Source organism: Nasonia vitripennis, chromosome 4 (genome assembly GCF_009193385.2).
Source record: "Nasonia vitripennis strain AsymCx chromosome 4, Nvit_psr_1.1, whole genome shotgun sequence".
Classification (NCBI taxonomy): domain Eukaryota; kingdom Metazoa; phylum Arthropoda; class Insecta; order Hymenoptera; family Pteromalidae; genus Nasonia; species Nasonia vitripennis.
This window is the reverse complement of record NC_045760.1, coordinates 6,668,439-6,687,344: the sequence shown is the minus strand read 5'-3', so window position 1 is coordinate 6,687,344 and position 18,906 is coordinate 6,668,439. Positions and strand designations below refer to the sequence as shown.

General features: G+C 49.2%; 1 protein-coding gene across 1 annotated transcript in view; it reads left to right on the top strand.

The window, feature by feature from the left end:
* Positions 1–13,741: 13,741 nt before the first annotated feature.
* Positions 13,742–18,906, top strand: part of LOC100119890 (homeobox protein abdominal-B) — a 57,964-nt gene continuing 52,799 nt past the window's right edge. The window contains exon 1 of the mRNA XM_032599734.1: positions 13,742–13,807. The gene's annotated coding sequence lies outside the window, so the exon portion shown is untranslated. The remainder of the gene's footprint in view (positions 13,808–18,906) is intronic.

Below are 18,906 nucleotides of genomic sequence, written 5' to 3'. Positions count from 1 at the left end.
TTCTTCCAAAACACAGCTCAATTCAGCCAACAACTCGAGAAATCAACGAACCTTGCAATACTTTTCGCGGAAACTACGTACACTTTCTGGCCTCTGACTACCGTATAGGTATACATAAATTTACGAGCTGCAGCTTTATATTTCTCGACGTATATTTAACCGGCTCTAGCGAGATATTGCGACAAAAAAAGTGCAAAGCTATCTGTTTGCGTTGCGAGCTTCCAGCTGCATAATTACGGCATATATAATAATAATTACAATTATGAGCTGGCTGTAATAGTACTTGCTTGTCAAGCTCCATAAAAGCCAGGTTATTATTCCGCTCATAAACACCTGGGATGCCTCGTGGTGCGCGTATACGCCTTCATGCCTCTTTACGTTTTCGTTTTGTTCTTGCATTGTTATCTTAGGATTTCTTATAACTGCACTTACGACGGGCCGTTAACCCAATAATGAGCAGCCGTATTCTCACGAGATTAAGAAGAAAGTTTATCCAATGACGCGGTATATCTGCCCAGGTTTAATTACACTTACCTTTTTTTTTTTGTATGTATAAGTAGATGCGTGTGTGCAGCAAAAATGATTAATTTTTCACACAATTTTTGCTACGGCGTGCACCAATTACGACCGCAAAAGTTAGTAATTTTTGTTTGCAAACAGACTCGTCTCTTTATCGCGACCAGCTCTACGTCGCTGAGTCGCTTGTCCCTCGGGTTCGCCGAGGAAATTTCAAGGAAAAACGTGTCCGCGTTCGAGAGAGAAGCGGCCCCAACCAAGCCCGTGTATCACACTTTGTATTTCTTCGCTCGTTCAAACACGTTCGGCAGTGTCAATTCTTGCGTCTACGTTTTCTCGCCGCCAGGTCAATATTTGCTGTCTTACAGGCGCAAAATAGATAAGCAAACCTTTCGGTAAAATACAAATCAAGATCCCACTATACATATACTCGACGAGCAGTATAATCCGACGAGTCAAAAGTTTGTGTGCTTAACCTAGTCGGGTTCGTATTGTCGAAGCTTCGGATTAAATCCACATCTGTGCCGTAATATAGATGTACGTATGGGTACAAAAGCGGTGAGAATTTTGCACCTAAAGGTGAAGCATATACGCGATAAGGAAGTCGGGATTAACGTCCGACACACGCGATCGAGTATAAAGAGTTTAGAAGCAATGGCTCGCGCTCGTAATGCGGCTATATTTTACGTTTTATGAACAATTTTCAACTTTATGCTCGATTATATTCTTTAATAATTTATAAATCGCGCGATCACATGCGTATAAAGCAAGTTTTTACGTCGAATATATAATACATTTTGCATTTATAATGAAAACCATGTGTAATCGTTCGGTGTTTTACGTAATAGATGCGCATCTTGAATACGTTGAAAATTGCCGACATTAACATTTTCCAAAGTTCATCGCGATCGCTTGTTGTTAAAATTAAAATTTTAACCACCCCGATCGAGCACAGCATTACAGCCAGTGCTAACTTCGCCATCACATTACATTCAGTATATATCGCAGTATCACTCGATTCTACAGCAACAACAATCCTTAATCCGCAGTTTCCTAGCCCATTTCCTGCGCATCGGCAAATCCAATTGATTTTCCCTCAATGAGAGCAAATCCCGCTACAGCTCTGGCTCGAGAGATTTTTAGATTCGAGGCACGTCTACTCAAGTCCTCTCTATAGGGGGAGGGGCGAATCGAACGAGCTGTTTCTCCCTCCCTTACGCCATACTGAAATCCATAATGGCCGCCCTTTGGCTCGCCCCACCACTAGGCTACGATTCCCACCAATAGGAAGCCGCTTACTCGCTATTCGATAGGCCAGTTCCCCCACAAACTTCAGACGCTTCCCGCTGCGAGTGAGTCGGTTGCCTGGCAACCGGAGAGCGGCCATCATGCTAAAACGTGCGCGCGCATATCTTAGGAGTCTGCGAGTGGCTTGCTCTATGCTTATGTACGCCTCTCTGGGATGTGGATAGGTGAAGGCGTATTGCTGGGGCAGGGGGGGGGGCAGTAAGCCCGGTGCGTTTAATGATTTTTCGGCTTTTCGAAAGTGGATTTTTTCGAGGGGTAAATTTGTTAGTGTTTTTCATGACGCGTCTTGTCGTGCTGTAAACGAAGCGTTATTTATTTAGTTGCGTTTTTGTGACGAATACATTTTTTGGCTTTTGTTGCTATTATTCAGGTTTCGAATAAAATTTCTGGGGCGTTATCAAGTAGAAAACAGCCAAATGCTCGGTGAAAATGAACGATTAGAACTTTTATTGACTACTCTGTTTAATTAATTTCGTACCTCCCAGAAAATTCTTACAATGGACCACGTTCTCAATTGTCTCAACCAACTATAATTTCAAAGATACTGACTAGTATTAACGACAACTTGGGCATTTAATTAAAATGAACACAAAATGCATTCACCCAAAATCAATAAAATTTAAGCTCTACACACAACGAACTGGCATCCCTCGCTCAACCGCCCAGTCGATAACGCAGAAACCAACTTTATCAACGCGCGGCACACGCAGCCAATTCGACTCAGCTCTCATTCACAGCGTACTGCATTGCACATAATTTTACAAATTACTCACGAGCGCTAACTTTCTCTGTCGCCGCGTACAATGTCTCTCGCGCGCAAATACAACCGGCATTAAAGTCCGCTTTTACCTCGAGTGTAAACAGCTCGCGCGGGTGGAGGGGCTTTATCGTTACAATTTACACCCTTTACAGTTCATAAATTTGAACGGCAAAGTAGTATAGCGAGAGCGGGCTTATGAGAGCGACTTCGCTGCGTGATAAGGATCGCTCGTGTGTCAGTTTGCGCGACTCCATGACGATTAACGCGCTCGAAGAGGGGCATTCTTTTGGGCGTAACGAGGTTGTATCCCGCAGCCTTGTAAAAACGTAGGTGTACCGACGCAGCTGTGAAATCTCCGCTGCCGATGTTATACCGCTAGCAGGACTTTCGCAGTCGGGGGTAACGTCGTATCCTGCCTCGGTAAGGGTCCACCGTGTGGTAAGTCAGGCCTCTGCGCTGCTGTACCGACGCACGCTGACTCGTACCACTGCGAGCGCTAGTTTCGCGCGGCGGCCGTCGCTTCGTGGCGCTGCTGCGACTCCGGACGTCGCATATCGATTCGAGCTTAGGATTTTTCTCTCGCCCCAGCGTGTTCTTGTATATATGCTTCTAATCTCGCGTTATACTCGCCGAGGTCGCGGAATAACAATATACTTTTATTACGCTTTGGCGATAATACAAACAATTTCGTGCAGCGGCGCGATTTATCGCGGTATGCTGCACGTGTTTGCGGCGTAGCACACGACAGTATAGAACGTTGTAATAATATACGCCTTCGAAAATTATCATCCACTAGTGCGGCGATACGATCCTTGTCTATACGGCCTTCGAAAATAGAGCGAGCGATCGATTTTGCCTTTCGAGAAGAGGCATACACAGTATATATACGATACAAGCGTGCACTGCAGCGTCGAGATAAATAAAAAAAAAACGGGAGAGCTGACCTAGCTCGACTTCCGCTGCAGTGGCGCGCTTTTATCGCTCATTTTCCACGAAAGCCCCTGCACCTGTGCATTATCTGTGCACGCTGTGCGTCGCGCGCAATTTCAGCATTAAATAATGCAGAGCCAGCCGAGCACAGCAGCGTCTCTCTGTATACAGGTTTGCGCAAAGGGACGCGTATACATATGCAGGTACCAGGGCTTGCGCTAATTTTCTTCGCGCTTGGTGTGCATTTATTTTGCAGTCCCGTGACAGCCCGGCTTCTAGGGCGTGTTCTCTCCCAGGGTAATTATATGCCCGGGGGCTGGCCTCGAAGAACTAACTGCGTGCGTGGTGGTATCGTGTGTTTGAAGTAATAATTTGTTCAAAACGCGGTAAAAAAATTCAGTATAGCGCACAGCCGCGCGTTGCATCAGATATTTCCATCCGACAAAAATATATTATATACCTCGCGGCCGGTTAACTTAATCAGATCGAGAATATAAAATATCCTGTCCGGCTGGAAATAAGCAAAAATCGTCGGGCAGTTGGATCGAGAGAAAACGAGCCGGCGGCGGCGCGTATCGCTAAGTAATGGCAGAACCAGCTCGCAAATTCCAGCGGTCAATTAGCGCACGGCGGCAATTTGCGCGGTCGAGTCGCCGGCGCAGTAGAAGAAAAAAAGGATAGCAGGGGGATGCGCACCGCGAGTCAGAAAAACCCGTCCGTATAATTTTTCACGTGCAGATCTTGCGCTCGTTGGCGTCCCAGAGACCACCCATATCGAGGCCGCATCGTCATCAGATCGAAAAGATTTGCCTCGGCGCGTCCTCCCTTACATCCAGATACTTTTTGTTCTCCTTCGTGGAATCAGCCTTTTCTCCATAATGAAGTAGCTGTATAGCGAGGCAAAAATCCGCCCCGCCGATGATATTTTCGGGCGTGCGTATCTCCCGTCCGACGCTCCTTTCTTTTTATGCCATCTGCGGTCCGATACGGAGTGGGCAATAAATATAAGTCCCCGGAGAGAGAGAGAGAGAGAGAGAGAGAGAGAGAGAGAGAGAGTATAATCCGAGGAGATCTCGGCGCCAAAACAATTCGGGGGAGAGGGAGAGAACTCTTTTTTCGGGAGAACCACGACGAGTCCCCCCTCCCTCTCCGTTCCTCTCCTCCTTCTCTTTTTCCTCTCTCTCTCTCCCTCCGCCAGCGCTCGTTCCTGGCTATACCATCGGCGTCAGCTCCCTCTCACCACTCCCTTCTCCGGGGCAGCGAACCGCTTGGCCGCATCGATTTCTCGTTTCCCTGGGCTACGCGCATGCGCTCCGGCCAGGCACGTCCCACTCCATCGTTTGCCCGGCGGCGGCAGCGGACAAAAAGAGCGAGAGAGAGAGAGAGAGAGAGAGAGACGGAGCGAGCGCCGCATGGCAACGACGTAGCTCCTCTCCGTCTCTCTTGGGCGCCGTCCGGAGATTTCCCGCGCATAATACGCCGGTTCTCAGCTATAGATAACTCGCTCGGCCCGGGAGCACGGCAGCGTGGGCGAGAAGAGGGAAAGAAAAGCAGCAGCGGCGGCGGCGGCAGCTGAAACTCTCCGGACTCATTTAATCCGGGCCCTCCCACTACCATACCGGGGGTAATCCCACCCCGCCGCTCGGGAGCAGCGCGCACTTGCATTATCTGGCCATCTTTATTCAGCCCCTTGGCTCGAGTCGAACTATATACACACGCGAGCGTATATACACGTATATAGGGGCTGATGCCGCGCGGGGGTGGGCTCTCGTCGAACTCCCTCTCTCTCTCTCTCTCTCTCTCTCTCTCTCTCTCTCTGTCTCTTGCGCAGGGGGGCACACGCTCGGCTAGCTCGGCGGGCTTTTATGAGCGGGCACAAATCTCCTCATCAGGCTCCCGCAGAATCCGCGATGCCTTGGGCTGCACACTGGCATGTATCACACGCACACACAGACAGCGAACGAGCAGCGGAAGGGTGAAATAGCGGTTTTCGTTCGTCGCTCGCGCACACAAATGAGCCGGCTTGATTCCAATTATTCAGTAAATTAAATACAGCGACCCTTTACTGCCCCCGCGCCGCGCGGGGAAATTGGACGCAGAGAGTCGCCGCCAGTGCGCGAGGGAGAGGAAATTAGAGCGGGAGAGAGAGAGTTTGAGTTATGCGCGATGTCGGGCTCGGTGTAATACAAGCCCGGCGCTGCCGCTCTGCCGGTGCACAAAGGGTTTTGTTGCCGAATATCACACACGGAGAGTATCTCGTCCCTGGAGCGAGCGCAGCTGTGTGCGCGATATGGAGAGAGAGAGAGAGAGAGAGAGAGAGAGAGAGAGAGAGAGCTCGCCCCGCTGAATTGTCGTCGGAACAGCGCGTTATCTGCCGCGTGTGTATATAGTTGCGCGCGCCCAGCTTCGATTTATCAACCCCGTGTACACGCCATTTTCTCTCCACTCCGCCGCGAGGACGACGCTTATTTTATGCCGCTCTCGCGTTGTGCTGCTGTGTATGCAGCGCGCCGGCCTTATCGCGACCTGTGCTATATACCCTGCTCCGCGTGTGTGTGTGTAACAAATAGCCGGCGCTGTTTTCGGGGGCGCGCGCGTGCTGCGTGGGCGTGTTTTTTTTTACTCGCGACGCTGAATAAAGGGAGATTGGCTTTTATTCGCGAAAATTCTGCCGGAGAGGAGATATGTCGTACACGGCTTTTTGCGCGATAAATATTGCGATATTGAGAGGAAAGTATGTGTTGTGATATTTCCTAACGGTCTTATTCATTGTGCACACACGTATACATCGCAGGATTCGGCGTGCGCCACGTTTGCGATAAATAAATCAAGCGCCTAAAAAGCGGGGAATGATGAATGAACAATGAACTCCAACTGCGCGGCACATTACGGTCTCTCTCGTCGAGCAAATTTACTTTCACCACCCGGCAACCTGCGAATTTATTTCTCCCGCGGTCTCTCTGCAGCTGAAAACACGAGCGCCCATATAACTGCTATAAAAATACGAACCTTCGAATTTGCCCAATGGAAATATTATATATTTTTCGAGCTCTCTATCATACTACTCCTTTGCATTACAAAACCCGGCAGCCCGTAATGAAGCTCGCCGTCCATATAGCGCTGCAATAATCCCGCGCATTAAGACATCGCAGCGAGAAGTGCGCGAGGCTCGAGAGCAAACGCCGGAGTTATGATAATAAGACTCGCTTTTACGGACTTGAATAAATCCGAATCTTTATTTCACTCTATATACCCTGCTCTCGTGCGGTGCTATGTATATAGAGTGAGAAGAGCGAGAATCTTGAATTGCATAAGTATCGGCAGCAGCATCTTATACACTCTCTCTTGCTCGCGGAATCTAATTTAAATTCCAATTTATCGAGGATCGCGCACGCGACGTTTTCATCCGGCGTATAAAATTTTTTCCCTCTTTTTTTTCATACCCCGCACGCAGCTCCAAAGGATAAAGACAGACGCGCTTTCAGCGCGCGGCACAGAGAGTCTTGGGAATATCCTTAACGACCTGCAGGCCGACTCTCTCTCTCTCTCTCTCTCTCTCTCTCTCTCTCTCTCTCTCTCTCTCTCGCTCTCATTCCATATCGGATCCAATCTCCATATAAAATTTCTCCCGGCCGCTCCTCTCTCTTACCTGCCCTCGCTTGCGCCTTCTTCTTCTTCTTTCTTCCCTCGCTCGCTCTCGCTTACTCTCGGCTGATTATACGCGGAAGCACGAGGATAGCGCTGCGCCGCTTTAATTCGTATTTTCTTTGGGGACTGCAGCAGCAAGGCTCGCTTTTTACGAGCGCGTATCTTCCCTCTTCCTTCTATGCCATACACGCGCGCGCGAGTCGAGCGTCGGCGCTTAGATAGACGAGGCAACTTTTCCGCGAGTCGAGCGTCTTTCCCGCCCCCTGTGCTAGCTGCAGCTCTCCACAGCTCGCCTTTCTTCGATCTTTTCCGCCAAGGGGGAGGAGAGAAAGAGAGACGGAGCAGCGAGCTTCTTTCTTCCGCTTCGGCTGGCTTTTCGCTTTTATTTCCTCCCGGCGGCCGTTTTCAGCTGAGACGCTCCGTTGATAGGGATTTTCAGCGATATTTTCGAACGCGCGCACACGAATTGTTTCTCCGGCGCAATGAAAATCCGGAATTTCACGCTCCCGCGATCGCGCAGCCGCGTGGAGAGCTGCTCTCGTTATATAATGGAAAATAAAATCCCTCATATACAGCGTAAACTCCATTCCGCATCTCCGTAAATCTCGGTAAATCTAGTAGAAAGAGGCGCAGGGGAGCGTACGAAGCGCCGCCGCCGCCGCGATATAAAAGGCATCGCATGGAAATTCGCGCAGCGCAGCAGGATTTCCTTTCATAAAATTTCCTCGAAATAAAACGACGAGGAAAAAACGCGCGCACGTACGCAGGAGAACAGAAGAAAAGCGCACTCCAGCGCGACAATCGTCATCTTCTATACTGGAAAGACGGCGTAAATCACCGGGATAATGCGGACAATTTTTCACTGTCCACTACTGCGCGAGCGGGTGACAAATTCAAAACGGCATTAAACGCCTTCTCGAAAAGTCCTGTCTTTCTCTCTTCTCCTCGTACGTTTATTATGTGTGTACGGAACCAGTCTCTCGAGCGCGCGGTGGAAAAAGTTTGCCAACAGTGAGGCTACTTTGCAGCCACCGTCTCGGGCTCTCTCTCTCTCTCGGCCATTGTAGGAATACACGAGCAACGCCTGCCGTCGGAGGGACACGCAGTGAGAAAAAAGGAGCGAGTGGAGAATGGAGTCTTCCTTTGAAAAAGCTTAAACACATGCAGTCCCATTGGTTCACACGGCGGCCGCCGCGCCAGCAGTCGCATTATTTATACACATTATTTATACTGCGTGACAAGGTTTCCAGCCGCATGTGTGCTGCCGATGCTTCGACCATCTCTAAAAAGGCCCTCGTTGTGTGCAGTAAAACGCGCGCGTGTCTCGGATTTCGTTCTCTCTCCTCTTTTTTTTCAGCTGGACATGGCCGCGACGGCTGCTGCGAAAGGCCTCGATCGGCTTTGCGATAGCCATTACGTATACCGAGAAAAAAGGCGAGAGAGAGAGAGAGAGAGAGAGAGCGAGAGAGAGAGAGAGAGAGAAAAAGCTCGGCCGCGCAGACACCCCGAGGACGCGAGAAACGAGAGACGCCGCGGGAATATGCTCGAGCTGTAAATTCGTACGGCCGCGCGTGTTCCGTTGCTCTGGAAGAGAGCCCGAGATAAAGGAGATATTGCTTATACACGCACAGGCGCACGAGAGAGTACAAGGACCGAAGCGAGAGCAGTTTTACGCGCTCGCGACGCCCACGAGCATCGGGAGTGGTCGGTTTTTTCCTTTGCCGTGTGCTCCGTTCCTCCCTGATAAGCCGCGGCGCGACCAGCTTATCGGCTTATCTTCGTCGCGCGCTATCCTCGTCATTCTCGAATTTCGCGGAATCGATGCGCGTCGCAATTCACACCGGCGCGAGTTGCGAAATTGCACAGGAAATGCCGCTTTACGAGTGCTTATGCTGGCGGAAAATGCGCAGGAAATAGCTGCCGGCGTTGCGAAAGATCCTCGTTGACAAATATAACACACTTTTTTCGAGCAATGGCTTCGCTTTACAACTGTCGATATACACGTACTCTTTCGCAGCTGAAATTCGAGCTATACACACGCGTCTATCGTATTCCCCCGCAGCTGTAGTACACACGCGTTGCATTAACAATATGGCGAAACAAAGCGTCGCCCGGCCGCGGGGTTATGCGTACGCGCGCCCGTAGCGCATAAATATTTAAAAAACTTATAAGACCCGCAGCGCGCGAGCGGGAAACTTATAACGAATTCCATGTGCAAAAGTGCTGTATGAAAAGAGAGAGAGAGAGAGAGAGAGAGAGAGCCACTTTCATCGCGGCGCAGCTTTTTCATATTTCTGCTTTTTTATCGCCCGCTGCCGAGCTTGAATTTTTCGAATATTCCATCAGCGTAGCAGCAGCTCGTATATTACCCGAATGAAAAGGCTTCGAACGTGCCTCGCATGCTACCAATTACCTCCTCTCTTTTCTCTTACTCTTTCTCGTCTATATACTACTGCGCGCCTCCCGCACACATACGGGGCTTTTTCGCTGATCAAAGTCTCGCGGCTCGGTTTCGGACTTTCGGAGAAAATAAAGGGATAGAGAGAGGCGTTTTAGGGCTGCGTTTAATCCGACGAGGGTCAAATCTTGGGCGTGTATTCCGCTGGCGAATTGGAGAGATTCGCGAACGGATACGCCATCGGGCGCCAGTGCGTCGTTCGATTTATGACGTCACGAGAGGGAGAGAGAGAGAGAGAGAGAGGACGATTACTTTTGCTAAGATGGCCATTGCCGGCGAGAAACGAGCTTTGCTCGCTCCGGATATAAATATACGGGAAATATTTATTCTGGAGGATATGCTCTCTCGTGTGCTCTCTCTCTCTCTCGCGGGGGTTTACGCTGGATATTTGTCTGATATTTTTATGTATGAGACCAGGGGGAGGATCTTGTTTCGCTTATAACTTTCGAAGGGGATTGCCTCGTGTGTATTGTATCTCGTTGGAGAAGTCGCGTATTCCGTAATTTGTTTTGCAATGAATATAGTACAACGAAAATCTCGAATTTTTTTTTCAAAATTTCGAATCCTCCGACGTCGTATACATTTCAGAGAGGGAGCCTAACGTGAAACTCGTAAGCGTGTTGTGAGTCGTGGAAGTGTTCGGGTAATAAGCGGAGCGCATTCGTAAAAGGGCCCGCGCGCTGCTCTCGTTCTCGGTCCTCTTACAATGGGCTACACTCGTATCCTAATACCCTGCGAAGGTCATCGGCGGCGGCGCGATTTTACTGCTGCCGATGCTCAGCGCAACCCACAAAGGGGTTTCCCTTCCGTCAATACTCCAATTTTTTTCTCCCACCTCTCGTGTGCATCGCCACCGACTATGGACTAATAGACTGCCAAGGCCGTGACGCAATACGAGCCCGGTCTGCTCTTCGTGATATTTTTTTTGGCTCGTTTTTTTTTTGCTCCCTTTATTGTTGCCTTGGTCGAGCCCCAGAAATGCGTCGAGTATACCGACAGTCTTGAACTCGACGCCACGATGAACTGACGCGATTTTCCTGGTTTTTGCGCGAGGTTTCGCAGTGTTTTTTAGACGATATATCGTAGGGTTGAAAGCGTGGGTGCAGCGCGACGGCGGACGTGTCCGACGGGCCGAGATCGAGCGCGAGCAGTCTGCCGTCGGATGTCGCGAGGAGGCGGGAAGACGCGATGAGCAGAGTGGTACGGTGAATTTGAGTTGATGCTTCGTTGTATTTTGCTGTTTTGTATTGTGTGTCGTTGGAACAATTATTTTAGTTTAATATTTCTGTGTGGAAGTGGTGCTTTACTGCGGAATTTCAGTGCCGTCGGACGGTTGCGGGAACGACCAAGTATCGCAGTCGCGTGTGTTTTGAGTCGGGAATCGTGCTTGAAATTGATCGTTTTGAAAATAACTAGAGCGTTTAAGAACTCGAAATGGAAATCTCATACACATTAAATAATTTTTTTTGATTTAGTGGTTAAGCCTTCTCCCACAAAAATCTTTACGCGCGTATCTCCATGCTACAAAATATTTATTCTTGCAAAAATTCTCAGATAACCTAATCAGTGCTATGTTTCTGAAAAACTCATATACTGCAGCCACTCGGTTTTACAAAAACCAAGAGCCACGCTCTCGCGCGGCGACAAAATTTATAGATTAATAAAATCGAATACATTTCTGAAAGTGAACGCCTCAACGAAACCTCTGCGTCTCCCGTCATTAAATATTCCCGATAAAGTGCAAAATTATGTGCACTTCAGCGCGGCGCAGGCTCGAAAACTACACGGCGGCGGTGCACTTCTTGCGCGCGCTCCTTCCTCCGGTCTTTACAGGTTATCTTAATGATTTTTCTGGAGCAAAAAGATTTCGCAATCATCGTCGCCTCTCTCAGCGTCCGCGCGGAGAAACAGCAAATCGAAACGCCATTCTTTCTCTCTTTCTCTCTCGCGGCTAACGGTATCGGAATTTCGCTCGGCGAGAGCAGCTAGCAGAGAGTAATTGCTCGAACGTTCGCCGCCCTTAAGCCCGCGAGCTGCGCGGCGTCGATCGCGTCATTAAGCCTTCTTATCCGGCTCGCTCTTTCCGAGGCTGTTAAGAGAGCAATATTGACAAAAAGCTCCGAGTATATCGAGGGCGCGCGAGAGAGATCTTCTCATTTCGCGTATTTACCGTATTATATGCGCACCGCGAGCTCTCGGTGTACTTACTCGAGCCAATAAGCTGTCCATAGGTATATATACTAAATTTTATTGCGGTTCCTCTCTTCTGCCCTCTGGATAAAATTAAAGCATCTATTATTTACACTTGCCACGCACGCGTCCGACGGGGCGCGCTGTTCGTTAAATTATTGATTCCCGGCGAGAAAGGGGAGACCGTTGCGTGGAGAACGCGCTGTTGCAACAAAGTTTTGCCACGGGGTTTGCAGAGATGATTCTACTGAAAATTTTGTCATGATCGTGTCTTTCTACATCACAGCTAAATTTATACCGATGCGCATATAGATACACGATATTAAAACTTTTATCTCTCTCGAGAAATGCATATTTTACGCATTTTACGCAAGTTCTCCGCTCCGGCAGCCAAACGCGCATCGAATTCATTCTGCAGATCAAGAGAATCGTAGCTCCTCGAAAAATCACGCGGCCTCAATTTATTTTTAGAAAATCCAAAACAATCTCGCACGAAGACAAAAACGAGAGGCGCGCCACCGAAAAACTTTTTTAAAAGCAGCATAAACATTTTTCAACGCCTCGCACACGAGACGCTCGCTCGAAACACGTTCCCCTCCCTCTCTCGTCCAAATAAAAAACAAAATAACAAAAAAGCACGACTTCCTCTCCTCGTGCTCGGCTTTTAACAAAGATCAAAGGCGCGCAAATAGTTCAACAAGCCAAGCCCTCTCTCCCACACACGTGTTCCAGCCGCGAGTCGCTCGCTCGGTCCGTCGGCCGACGGCTCTGCTCTTGGCATCAGCGGCGGTTCGATCGCGAGCGCGCGGAAACTGCACACACAACATGGTGGCACAAGGAGCTTGCTACAACACGCGTATACACGGCGCAGCTCTCTGCGGCTCGGCTCTGCCCAGCCGCGGTTTACGAGGTGTTGCTCTCGTCCGGCTCCGGCTATTGTGTCGCTAATAAACGCACTTAGCCAAATATGAATATGGAACGTGGATGTGTATATACGCCAAATGGCGGATTCCCATTTGTCGATGTGTGAGCCCCGCGCGCACGACTCTGTGCCAGCTGCGGCGTTCGTGCGCCGAGCAGCACTGACTTGTACGCGTGGTCTGTGTGTGTTGAGGATTTTTCTTGTTTGGAGGCTCGGCTGATTGCAGCGAGAGATGTTTGGAGATGTGATTTGGACGGTAATTGGTGATTATCGCGGGCTTGTGTGCAGGAAAGAGAGCTGCTGTTGGCTGATTTGCTTGCGTCGCTCGCCGCTGGGGTTTTAGAATCGTGTGTTGACTCAATGCGTTAGCGTCAGGCCTTGAGTTAAAGATGTTTGTCCACTTAGCTTCGTTTTATGGCGTTGCGTTATCTGATGCGCTCGAATTTGGCTTTCGAGGCAGATGCTTGCCTTCGAATCGTGAAATTTGAACGAATTTTCCATTTTTTCGTGGATAAGATTCACATTTTAGAGTTGTAGTATACAAGTGCTGGCAATAGGATATTAAATAATTATTCTACAGTAAAAATTATAGAATATAATCTTATGAAATAGCAATATTTCATGTCTCAAGCTTGCAGAGTACCACTTTAAATTTATTAAGTTGTATTAAAAAAAAAACTAAAGTTATAATACACCTACAAACTTATTTTGTTGGATTTTAAAAGTTAAAACGTTAAAAAATTGTACATAGCAGTGGAAAATTTTTCTTGTACAAACAAAGCTTTAAAACTTGCACACGACATTTTATTTTTAAACGTACACGGAGCATAGTGATAAGCGAATTTTTTCACGCCCCATTTTCGAAGGCATTTTAAGCAATTTTTTAAAAAATTTGTTCAACTATGAAAATTTTGACGCACATGGTATACACATAATCTTAATAATTAAAATTTTCCACGTATTATAAAATTCTCGTTTTAAACAACTCCTGAAACTTGTCTCTTTACAGGAATCCACATGCGGCGCAAAGGTACTCTTGCCGTCGGATCGCCACCATTTTCAGAGTGTCTTCAAGGTAAAATATACAGCCCAATAACTATGTGTATAAACATTTATTTATTTCTAGATTACCGGCTTTTAAAAATGAATAAAATATTTATATTGAAAATTTAGCTTATGCGGCAACAAAAGTTCTCATTATGCGATACAGCATTAAAAATATGGTTATTGCTCCATATTCTAACAAATTAAAATGCACTCACATACGATTCGAACTAAGGAATCATGTCAAAGTAATATACATACATGTTCTAACAGTAAAAGTATAATTTAATGCTCGCAACTGTCGAGCAAAGTTCTCGGTCCCGAAAAAATCATAACCATACGATTACTATAACAATTCGTTCTTCGAGTCATACATGTTGCTTTTTGACACCTCCTCGCGCATCGTAACCGTCCGCAAGCTGTACTCGAGATAAACAGCTTTTATAATTCGGAATAAGTACGGGCATATCCATTTCTTTACCGACGGTGTATACGCAGCCTTCTCCAGTTGTTAAAGGAAAATTATGTGCCGTTTTTATTCGCCATATCCTCAGCTCGTTTCGATAAGTGAAAGCAATTCCATAATGAGCATGAAAAATTAATAAGTTTGTAAACTCAGCTCTAGACATAAAAGTGCGTGGAGAATAAAACATATACAGTACAGTGTGTGTATAATTGGTATATTTATGCGCAGCTTTCAATAAAACTAGCTTTATTGGCACGGTCATTTGTGTAGGGCATTAAAATTATTAAAAACGTATAAAAGCGAGTAATTGATGGACTTGCAAATTGTCCTTTACGATCCGCACAGCATATCGGCTACTTCCTTTTGCATATACACGCTTTTGCGAAATCTCGCAGGCACATCTTGCGCAGGCCACAAAAATACGGGAGCTGGCGCGCGATAAATCACGCGAAAAAAGCTCCCTAATTAAGCAATTTCACGAGCGGCCGATCAATCGTCTCGCCGAAAATTCCTCCGTATTTTCGCGCTCCCGCGCGGTGCATTCGTTATACCTGGTAATTAAGTAGCGTCATTCGGGGCCCTTGGCGCTGCAGCAGCGGCAGCAGCTCCTCTTTTTTATAGCGGCCGTAAAGAGCGGAGCCGCGCGCGATTTTAAGGATACAGGAAGCGCCGCGGGCCGCGCAAAAAGAGCATCGAAGATGACTTCGAAACTGCGCCGCGGGTACAACACGTGCGCTGGATTTCCAAAATGCTCTTTTCCGAAGTATACCACGCGGTGTACAGGGTGTCGTCTTCGCGGTGGTGTAGTCGGCACACACGGGAGTGTAGCGAAGCTCGCGGCTATCATAAAGCCATTAAACTTTATTGTACCGTGCCATTAACTTAAATATTACGACTCACGTGTCGCGCGCTCTTTCTCTCTCTCTCTTCTGCTCACGTATGTGAGGAGAGAGAGAGAGAGAGAGAGAGAGAGAGAGAGAGAGAGAGAGAGAGCCTCGCTCGTTGATTTATCGGCCCGCGAGATCGTGACATAAGTCAGAGGCCGACTTTTTGCCAGAGCCGACGGACCGGTGAGTCTTCTTCTTCTTCCCTCGCCCGCGAGCGAGATGCATATGCGTGCATACCTGCCGGATTTACCATTGTGTGTAGGCTCCCGAAGGCCTCTCCTTCGCCGCATCTATTTCAGAATAACGTATAGACTGCACTCAAGGACGTCCCTCTCTCGTGGTTTTCCACACGCAGTATAGTTTTTCTGGCGAAGCCTTGAGTTGCGTGCGCGCGCTTGGAGAAGGGGTCGATGGAAAAAAATCCTCTTTTCCTGCAACAACGCAGCGCTCACGACAATGTACGTGACGAATGATCGTGGGTAATTAGGCGTTTCGAGTCGGGGGAAGAGAGAAAGAGAGAGAGAGAGAGAGAGAGAGAGACAGCGACTGCAAAATGGACGCGCGGCTGGCTACACACACATCAGAGAGTGCATAACGTGCTTCCGGGTGGCTCGGGCTCTCTCGGCTGTGTGTACAGTCCGCGCGCAGCCAGGCCAACGTATTATTAGAGAAAATGGCTTTTCGAAACAGTATTTGCGTAGTTCCGCGGGCTCTCTCCGGTGTAATAGGCGAGCGAAATCACACGGTGCTGAATTTCAATCGGAGTTGGCCGCCGCCGCGGCTATGCACTTGTGTGCACGCTGATGGGTATAATGTGAGCGTTATTTTTTTCTCTTAACCGTCGATTGGAAACGTTTGTGCTGTCCGATTAGCGAGTAGGGGAAAACCTGATCATTAGCGTGATTCATTGCTGTTTTTTGCCTCGCCCGAGACGGTGCACAGTGCACTTGACACTGATGAATTTGCTTTATCGGGGAGTAAAGAGCGTGGGATATTCGGTCTGATCGGACCTTTGCTTATCTACTGGGTGATAAGACTCGATGGAAAACGAGCGGGAATCTGTATATATTTGTGAAAGAAATCTCAGCTCACTCGGCATCACAGGCGCCGCCATATTCCGTATTCAGTTTCTCTCTGAGCAAATTTCTCGCGAGAGCGCCCCGGAGCGCTCATACATGCGCGCAGGAAAGACAGACGTGTACGTGCATGCACACGGCGTAGCGCATATCGAGGGTGATATATATCAAAGGGAATGGGTTAGATGAAGGCAGTGTGCGCGAAGTTAAGCGAACGCGCGAGAAAGACGCCGCCGACGCCGCTGTATGCCCCGCAGAAGCGAGGAGAGCGAGAGAGAGAGAGAGAGAGAGAGAGAGTATGGAATCGAATGGAAGGAGGAGGGGGAGGGAGACGAGGTCAGAGGGGTGGTGCTCGGGGAGAGAGGGGGGGAGTATAGCGGAGAGAGGGAGAGAGAGAGAGAAAGACGGAGGCCGCCGCTCGCAGAAAAGGGTACGAACTTGGCACGAAGAAGATTTTATACGAGTCTCGGGGATTCGGAATGAGAATTTACGGGCGGTCTGCAGCAGCAGCAGCAGCAGCAGCAGCGGAGGAAGGCCGAGAGAGAGAAAAAGAAGCTTCTCTCCCTCTCACTCTGAAAAACAAGAAAGACCGCGCTGAGGAAAAAGACGACAGCTAGAGGGGAAAAGGGACGCGGGGAGAGCGAGAGATAAGTAACATTGTTTCGAAAGTGAGACGTCTTCGTCTCGTTCCGGATAGAAAATATAAGCGCGCGGCGTTTAAAAATATACCAAAACTATTGTGCACATAAGTCTATGCACGCGATTCGGCTCGATCGGCGTCGCGGCTTTTGTGTGCGGGCCCCCGTAACTATGAAAATGGGAATATTATTCAAATTTGCATCGCCAGAGACCTTCGACTGCCAGACCTGCATATACAGGCGCTCTCGCGCGCATCAAAACGTCTTTATGAACTTGTTATTATACTCGAGTTCAGCGAGCGCGCGCAACGGATAATCAAAGAGCGCGCGGTTCGCTCTGTGTGTACACTCTCGCGCCGCAGCTTTTTACCCCGGCGTCTTTCGCCCTTTGGCGAGAGACGCGCGCGGACTGCGCAAGGACGCGTACACACGCGTGATATATGTAACGAGGGTTATCCTATCTCTTCTCTGCGTGTATGAGTCGAACGAGAGGAAATATCAAAGATCGTCACAGCCCGAGGCGCTGCGATGCTGTATGTATGAGTTCCGGACCGAGTCGTCATGTTTAATTCAATAGTCGAAGGAGCTGAGCTGATCTTTTCCGCGGGGATATGAGTGGCTCGCTCGCTCTGCGCTCAATGTTTCATGGGCCGTGGGCTGGAGAGTGGTTTTGTTAATTATTCACGCTTTAGGATGAGAGAGAGAGAGAGAGAGAGAGAGAGAGAGAGAGAGAGAGAGAGAGAGAGAGAGGAGTGTGTGGCGAGAAACTTTTTAACGCTTATTGTCTATTGGGAAGTTTGCTGGTGCGGGAAGAGGCTTCTGAAAGTTACTTATTTAACAGGGTCGGGCAGCGAGGGCTGAATGTTTAAAGCGGCAGCTAATATACAAAGTTTATAAAATAACGGAAGCGAGCGTATAGTCGAGAAGGAGGGGATTACTATGCGGACCCTCGGCGTAAAAGAGTAAAAATACAATTCAGACTCGATCTCGGGCGAGCGAGTATAGCGCAGACGAGAATGAAAACGAATTCCCGGCTCGCGTATACGCAAGCGAGTCGTCGTAAAAGTCTGTCGCGCGACGAAATCTCGAGACTCGCTCGCGTATACCTATTCCATGAGCCGGCTCATGGAAATTTTAGTGGGACTTCATTGAAATTCACGCGCGCGCATCTTTCTTTGATATACCCCCGCGCTTCGAGAGAGAATCGAAAATCCATTCGTAGAAAAGCCTCTCGCTCGCGTCTATGCGTGAATATAGGTACACGTATATATTCCGGCTTATATCTATGCGGCGCATCCTCCGCCTATATATCCTGCACTCGGTGTCGTCGCTTTAGCCTTCCGCCCCGAGAACGGGGCGAGCGCCGCGCGCATAGTCCAGATCGTCGATGAATAATAACGCCGCCGCGCGCTAGCTGCATCCACCCACGCGTCCGCGTGGCAGGGCTGCGCTTCCTCTGAAAATCGAATTTCCGGCTGGAGCTCAGGCGTCTCGCGCGCGCCGCGTCCCGGTGGGGGTGGGAAAAAGGAAGAAGCCGCCGCCGCCAGCTAGCGAGGAGCAAGAAGCTGAGCGTGCGTGGGAGGGAGATCACGTATAGGGGCTGCTGCTGCCGGGACGCGCTTATTGATCCGCCTCGGAGAGAAAGACGAGGCGAGCGCGGAGGGGAGAGAGAGAGAGAGAGAGAGAGAGAGAGAGAGAGAGAGAGAGAGAGAGAGAGACGAGAGAGTAGCAGCGCTATGCAGTCCCTTGTGGCAAGGGTGGGGCCCCGGCGCGAGGGTAGTTTTCTCGGCCGCGCCGGGATTGGTCGGAGCTGAGGAAAGATGGCTGCCGCCGTTGCTACTGGCACCGAGAGGCCGGAAACGTGACGCCTCGACGACGACGGCGACGACGACGGAGGTCTTTTCTTGGCTTTTCCCTCTCTCTCTCTCTCTCTCTTACTCGCTCGCTCGCTCGCTCGATCTTCTCTGCAGCAGCGGCAGCGCACGGCGAAGCGAGGCGAGCAAGAAATAAGCCCGTCGGCTAAGAGATGCGGAGGAAACGAGAGAGAGAGAGAGAGAGAGAGA